The 8602-nt window shown below is 35.6% G+C and overlaps 1 pseudogene; it reads right to left on the reverse strand.

The window, feature by feature from the left end:
• Positions 1-4744: 4744 nt before the first annotated feature.
• Positions 4745-5734, reverse strand: LOC112643743 (glyceraldehyde-3-phosphate dehydrogenase-like; annotated as a pseudogene).
• Positions 5735-8602: the final 2868 nt, after the last annotated feature.

The raw sequence follows: 8602 nt of genomic DNA on the forward strand, positions 1-8602 counted from the left end.
AGTGTTGGGGATTTACCCCAAAGTTTCAGATGGAATGAAACACTGGGACACCTGCACCCCGATGTTTATGGCAGCAGTGTCCACAATAGCCAAACTGTGGAAGGAGCCTCGGTGTCCATTGAAAGATGAGTGGAAAAAGAAGATGTGGTTTATGTATACAATGGAATATTACTCAGCTATTAGAAATGACAAATACCCACCATTTGCTTCAACATGGATGGAACTGGAGGGTATTATGCTGAGTGAAGTAAGTCAGTCGGAGAAGGACAAACATTATATGTTATCATTCATTTGGGGAATATAAATAATAGTGAAAGGGAATATAAGGGAAGGGAGAAGAAATGTGTGGGAAATACCAGAAAGGGAGACATAACGTAAAGACTGCTAACTCTGGGAAACCAACTAGGGGTGGTGGAAGGGGAGGAGGGCGGGGGGTGGGAGAGATTGGGTGACGGGCACTGGGGGTTATTCTGTATGTTGGTAAATTGAACACCAATAAAAAAAATAAATAAATAAAAAATAAAAGCCCATGTAAAATTGTGATGAAACTACTTTGCAGGGGACCCATTTTCGATTTGGGAATTTCAATAACTTTGCAGTTTTGTGATTTATTTTCTATGTAATAATTCTAGGATAACATTCTATCACATGATTATTATAAATTTCCTTTATTGTTACATATGTCAAATAGATTTTGTAAAAGACATATCACTTAGAGGATTTTTTTAAAGGTTTTATTTAATTATTTTGAGAGAGGGAGCAAGAGCATGTGCGTGTGCAAGTGGGGGAGGGCCAGAGGCAGAGGGAGAGAATCTCAAGCAGAGTCCAAGCTGAGCATGGAGCCAAACTCAGGGCTTGATCCTAGGACCCCGAGATCATGACCTGAGCCAAAATCAAGTCAGACATTCAACAAACTGAGCCACCTGGGGGTGTCTAGAGGATCTTAACTAAATATTAAAACATAGCATGTTTTGCAGAGAGCACAATCATTAAATGAAAAAAACAAATTAATATTTTGCAGTTTTAAGAACTTGTCTGTTTAGACAATTATATTTAAATCCAAATGACCTTACCTTTCTTAAAACTTTCATCAATAAAAGATAAAGTTCAAATTTATATGAAAATATTTGTATCAATGCCTGGGCCTTGCAAAAACTGAAAGTAGAAATGACTGAAATATAATTAATTAGAATGAATCTCCAGTTTTCCTGAAACCTTGACTCCAACCATGAATGAGAGGGAAACTACACCAGCAGGAAGTTGATAATGAGCTGATGGCTACTTAGGAACTACATATGGGATAAGGGTTCATGAGAAATGAATAATAACTGGTAACTAATTCCCACTGCAAGCAACCAAGAAATATTCCAAGTCAAAAAGTTATGGAAATGCTAAAAATAATAAAGATATTTACAAATGTTACTTATAATGGCTAAACTTTCTCAATGTGTTTTTTACTTGCATTCACTTCTGTCCACCATTATTCCCAATTTCATGAAGTCTGTTGATAGGAATCAAGAGAAGGTGAGTGATAAGAAACCATCTCTGCCCAACTGTGCCTGAGTAAACCTACTATCCCTGCAAAACTCACTATGTGTGTGAACTTGTGTAACACATTTCTCTGTGTATTTGCTCATGTAGGAAATACAGAATGATAATTATATACAATTTGTAGGTTTATCTGAGAATTAAGAATGTAGATGCATGAAAATACTCTAAGTAGTGTTGTCTCTGAGCAAATATCTTTTTGATTCAGTTATATATTACCATAAATAATATGTTGATTCATTTTGCTATTAGCATTTTGCTTTGAAATTGAATTATCATGTAAGGCTGAAATGACAGATGAAGTAAGACTTAATAATGTCATCATGCTATTTTAATAAACCTTCTTAGTAGATTCTATGATCACAAGAATCACTACAACTGGGCTATCCCATTGTATTTATTATAAGAATAATATGTTCTATAAGAAATATAGAATATATATTGTATATTATAGAAATACAAATACAAATATATTGTATTTATTATAGAATAATATATTCTATAAGAAATACTAGTTGAAGTGTTTAAAATAATCATAGGAAATTTGTAATGCATGCTTCAGATAGAAGAATGCTCAGGGAGATCTGTTCCCAAACTATATGTTAAATATTTATGATATCAAGGTCAATATCTCATCAAAAGAAGTTTGGGAGAAAAGAATAAAATATTCTGGAAAGTTATCTGTGGGGTAATATCACCTGGAAATTCCATAGTGTAAACCACCTTTCCCATGCTTTTTTAAATTTTTATTTTTTTTTTTTTACTTTTTCTATATTTCTGGGATAAATGAAAATGATATGTTGACACCAGTAATTAACATCATAATGACATTGCCAGAAAGAAACCAAATGTAGAAAAGCAATCTTGATGGGAAAAACATTGATGCTTGGCAACATGCATACATGCTAACAAGGTACAGAACTATATGCAAATTAATAGTTATAAAGAATTTAAATAGTAACACATCTGTATGGGGAAAGATACGTAAGTCCTGTCATAGTTCCTGCTTCCTTCTGAAAGTATTCAATAACTTATTTGATGATTTCAACTGGTAAATTAGGCCTGATTCAAATAAAAATGAGTTTAACTTTGGAAAAATAGGTACTTGTATATTACAATGTGAGAAAATGTAGATGTCAAAATAAAAATGTTTAACAGCAGTATCAGTCAAGCGATGGTTAACATGGATTTATCTCTCACATTTTGATTCTGCATATTTTCTATTGATTTATTTAGTATTCCTGCAGAGACCTTGAAAAATGGTTCATTTTTGCTGATGGATGTAGGGGGTGGAACCGCATCATTGCACAGAAAATGCATTAACTGGTATGATAACACAGTCATAAATGTAACAGGATTCATTACTACCAAGAACTAGCACTATGATGCCTATAAACTTTTCCCCTAGTTTTTAAAATGTATATTAAAGAGAAATTTCACCACGACTTTAAGCCTCTAGGGATTTACATTACAGTCAGTAAATAAAATGAAGTTAATCACCTCAAAAGCAAAGTATTATTACCATCTTTTAAAAGATTTTATGTATTTATTTGAGAGAGAGAGACAGAAAGAGAGAGGGGAACATGTGCACAAGTGGGGGGTAGAGGAAGAAGAAGCAGACTCTCTACTGAGCAGGGAACCTGATGTGGGATTTGATCCCGGGACTCTGGGATTATGACCTGAGCTGTTGAAGGCAGACATTTAACCAACTGAGCCACCCAGGTGTCTGCAAAGTATTGATTTTGTTCTACAGGATACACTTTTTACTTATTTATTTTTTTATGATTAAGATGTGAAGTAAAACTTGGTACACGTATAGAAAAACACATACATCTATTGACTACCTATAGCCAAATACCCATATAATATTTTGTTTGCCCCACAATTGTTAATGTTCCACTGGAAAACCTACATTAAGAACCTATGATCAGCTATTATTAGGATTCTCCAGAGAAAAAGACATATCAATAAAGAAAATACATACCAAAAGATACCACTATCTCACTGTCTACACACATACACACACACACACACACACACACAAACACACTGAGAAAGAAAGAAAGAGAGAGACTTATTATGAGAAGTTGTCTCATGATAAATGACTAGAAGAGTCAATGGCATAAATCTCATTCTAAGGACTGGAGAAGATGAGAGGCAACATTCCAGATCCATCAGTGAGGCAGAAAAAGAGAAGTGGAATTCCCCTTCCTTAATCTTTTGTTGTAGTTGGCTTTCAATGGATTAGTTGAGGCCCACCCATATTGGGTATGGCATTCTACATTACTTAGTTCACTGTTCAAATCCTAATCTCATCTAGAAAAAATTGTTACAGATAACATTTAAATAACATTTAATCTGGGTACCGCAAAGCCAGTCTTATTGATACATAGAATTAACTGTCACACCAGTTATGCTGATCGCCAGAAGACTCAAGAATGCAGATTCTCTCACTTTTTTGGCCTCACATCTTGGCTTATATATAAGTTCCTCCATAAAGATATTCCTGTTTCCTTGAAATTTTATTATTCATCAATCCTATATTATTCCATAGGCTTTGTGAGATGTTATCTTATTTTACTCTCTTGGTTTCCTGTGTGCTTATCTATATTATCCAAGAGAATGTAAGTCCACAAGTGAAAAGAGTAAGGATGAAAATGAGGATACCTAACATTTACCAAGAGGTTACTTTGTACAATACCATCATTGAATAATCTTACACTAAAACATGTTACAAAAGGATAACATGGATTTCTGTTCATATCTAATATTTGCTTTTACCTCTTGAAAGGATTTCAATTTTCACATAATGTTAGGCTTTGTCAATTCTGCTTGATAAAATCTTTACACTGTTCTATTGTGTGGTAATGTTACCAGACTTCAGAAGAAAATAAGCCATTTCAAACAAGCAATTTAGGAATTTTCACCAATTCTTAATTAGGCCAAAAGTTCTTTTAATTAATTATTTATTTATTATTTTTTTTCCCCAGCTGGGTACAGTACACTTTATTGAAGGTACATGACAAGGTAGGGCTCCTCAAGCTTCTTCTCTTCTTCAGGGGGTCTGGAATGGAAACTGTGTAGAGGTCAGGAGATTCTCAGTGGGTTGGCGAATGATTTGGGTGTGAGGACTCCCCAGCAACTGAGGGCCTCTCTCTTTTTCTTGCTCTAATTGGGGCTGGTGGTCCAGGAGCTCTTACTCTTCGGAAGTCATGTGGATTATAATGCCCACCACCTGGTTGCTATAGCCAAATTCATTGTCATACCAACATATGAACTTGACACAGTGGTCAATGAGTTCAATGCCAGGCCCAATATTGAAGGTGGAAGAGTTGATGTCACTGTTGAAGTAGCAGGAGACAACCTGGTCTTCAGTGTAGCTGAGCATGTCCTTAAGGAGACCTTTCAATGCCTGTTCCACCATATTCTTAATGTCATCATATTTGGCAGCTTTCTCTAGGCAGCACTCCAGATCCATGACTGACACATTAGGTGTAGGGATATGGAAGACTATGCCAGTGATCTTCCCATTTTGCTCAGGGATGATCTTGCCTATAGCCTTGGCAGCAGTAGGAGAAGCAAGGATGCTGTATTGGGCAGCCCCTCAGCCATCATGCCACAGTTTCCAGGAGGGTAAACTGGTCTTCTGGGTGGCAGTGATGGCACGAACTGTGGTCATGATTCCTCCATCATGCCATAGTTATCATGGATGACCTTGGCAGAGAAGCCAAGCAGTTGTTGGTCACGAGGCATTGCTGGTAATGAGGGAATTGTCCTACTTCCCATGGTCCATGCCCATCACAAACATGGGGGCCTCAGCAGAAAGACCAGAGATGATGACCCTCTTAGCTCCACTCTTCAAATGAGCCCCAGGTTTCTCTATAATGGTGAAGACCCCAGTGGACTCCACAAGATACTCAGCACTAGCATCACCCCATTTGATGCTGACAGGATCTTGCTCCTGGAAGATGGAGATGGGATTTCCATTGATGACAAGTTTCTCATTCTCACTCATGACTGTGTTGTTAAATTTGCTGTGGGTAGAATCATACTGGAACATATGGACTACGTAGTTGAGGTCAATGAAGGGGTCATCGATGGCGACGATATCTACTTTGCTGGAGTTAAAAGCAGCCCTGGTGACGAGGTACCCAATAAGGCCAAATCCGTTTACTTTGATCTTCATTGTGTCTCAGTGATGCACCTGGCCCTGCACCAGAAGATGCGGCTCTCTGTATTGGGGTTAAAGTTCTTATTTCTATGTATGTTTTCACCTTTGACTAAAAAGATAGTTTTTCTGGGTATGCAATTCAGAGAAGATTATTTATCACAGCACATTAAGATATTACATTACCATCTTCTGGCTTTAATGTTTCTTGTTGAGAAAACTTTCTAAATCTCTTGACTTTGGGGATCCCTGGGTGGTGTAGCGGTTTGGCGCCTGCCTTTGGCCCAGGGCGCGATCCTGGAGACCCAGGATCGAATCCCATGTCGGGATCCCGGTGCATGGAGCCTGCTTCTCCCTCTGCCTGTGTCTCTGCCTCTCTCTCTCTCTCTCTGTGACTATAGAAGATAAATTAAAAAAAAAAAAAAAGAATTCTAAAATAAAAATAAAATAAATCTCTTGACTTTGTAACTGTTTTCTTTTCCCTCTGGTGGCTTTTTAGGTTTAAGGTTTTGCCTTCAATATATGCTCTGTTAATAAAATGTGTCTAGTTGTACATTTAGTTGGTTTTAATTCAAAAAACTTGTGCCTTCTGGATCTGTGGAATCATGTCTTCTTTGATTCTAAAAATTGTCATCCATTTCTTTCTGCCATACTGTCTCTCTCCAATTTTTTATATTCTCTCTCCTTAAATTCATTTTTAAATTTGCACATAAGACTTCCATTCTGTGCCTTATCTTTTGATTCTTGTAGTTTCCTCTATGGGAGGAAGGTCTGTAAGAAGTGTCTCAAGATTGGTTCTCCAACTCTGCAGGCCTCAGGGCTGGTTTTTGGGTTTTGCCCCATGATAATTCTCCAAATCAATTACTTTCTTTTACCAATAGCCTTGGGTTTTTCTCCTACTGTTTGTTTACACTTTGTGTGTGTGTGTGTGTGTGTGTGTGTGTGTGTAGGAAGCAGTTCCTTTCAAAATTGTGCTTTCTTTGGATTTCAAAATCATAGAAAATAATCTTTTTTTTTAAGATTTTATTTATTTATTTATGAGAAACAGAGAAAGAGGCAGAGACATAGGCAGAGGGAGAAGCAGGCTCTCTGAAGGAGCCTGACGTCGGACTCCATCCAGGACCCTGGGATCACGCCCTGAGTCAAAAGCAAAAACTCAACTGCTGAGCCACCGAGGCATCCCGAAAATAATCTTTAATATAATTTATCCACCAGTAGATGGGAGGAGTAGGAGAATATTTTAGATTTCTAACCTTTTCATTCTCTAAGAATCATTATTCAGCTGCAAAATTTTCTGCCTTTGTTGTTGTTGTAACTGTGCTTTCTCAGTGTTTTGAACCCCAGTAAGAGGCATAGCTCCTGATACAGGTAAGGGTTTAATACATTATTTGACATGAGTAAATAAATGAGTAAGTGAGCAAGGAAACACGACTAGTAATACTGTAATATATATACTTTGTGTAGGTTTCTGTTTACATAGAAAAATGATTTATTAATTTTACATGAAATGTTAAATATATGGGCAACAACATCTGGTGGCTTTACATGTTTGTTGCTGATAATTAATATTTTTCTTGATACACCAATCTTATAACCTACCAAAAAAATTCTAATTGTTGGCATTTTAAATAAATAATGTGGATGGCACTGCCTATTGGAAACTCCAACTTTATTAAATTTACACTTAGTTCAAATGGAACAAGACTGAGAGCTGAGAGAGAACACTGAAGTGATACTTCATAAATCTTTGAAACTTATTTTTATAATGTTTGTTGGCACGGTTCATCTTAAGATAACTCTTTATGAAAAATATCTCAGACTTCTCCTGTAGCTGTTCAGAGTAAATAATTTTTGAATATTTTAGGCTGTTGGGGCATTGTTGGACTCTATTTCTGTGCAACTCATTTGCTCCAATATTTTCTAATCATTTTTTTTCATTAAAATGAGATCTGGCTTTTATCTTTTACTAGAGGATATCAGTGTTACTGTCAGTGTGTCTCCGTGTATTTCAGACAAAGCTTCTTGTTAAGGAGTGATATCCCTTTAGTAGTAGCCACTAAGATATCTGAACATAGATGGGTACCTGGAGTGACACAATAAATTTATTTTAGTTAAACTAGAGAAACTCTTTCAATTGAGAAGAACGAAAATATTTCCCTTATACTCCCTTAACACAATAGCATAAGAAGAAATGAATTTAACTTGTAATTCTCTTTGTGAAATTCATTTCCAAATAGTAACTATTACTTGTAAATTGAGATTATTTTTATTTGCTTCCTCATTTTATTTAATGGAAAAATATATAAACACTTAATTCAGTATGATGAAATCTGCAATTTTTCTACTAGTAGACATTTTCCACGTACTACTGAAACAATGCTTTTAAGTGAGTTCTGCTTGGTATGAATCAGATGGTGTATGTATATTGGTATATGATCCACAATGTACAATCACAAAACTTTAATCTGGAAATGGATTATTAATTATCTCATTTGATCTTCCATTAGTTAAAATGTTTTCTTCCTTAAGATTCTTTTTAAGCAATCATTCAATCAACACTTCAAGTGGAAATTATTATTATATATAGCAATATATAATATGCTAATAAGGTAAATATGATCCAACAAATGCTCTGACAAAATATCTACTTCATACTTTTTGTTTGTTCTTAAACACATTGAGCAATAAAAGGGCTTATTTTCTCAGCAAAGGATTTTAATCATAGCTTATAAATTCTTCTCCGTATTTGAAGTATTTAATAGACAAAAACAGGACACTACATTAGTAAGGAAAGCATATTGTTATACATTTATCACAAAAGACACACTATATTCATATTCCCCCTTTTCTAGATATTTTTAAAAAGATAGATATGCAACATTTGAC

Source organism: Canis lupus, chromosome 1 (genome assembly GCF_003254725.2).
Source record: "Canis lupus dingo isolate Sandy chromosome 1, ASM325472v2, whole genome shotgun sequence".
Lineage (NCBI taxonomy): Eukaryota > Metazoa > Chordata > Mammalia > Carnivora > Canidae > Canis > Canis lupus.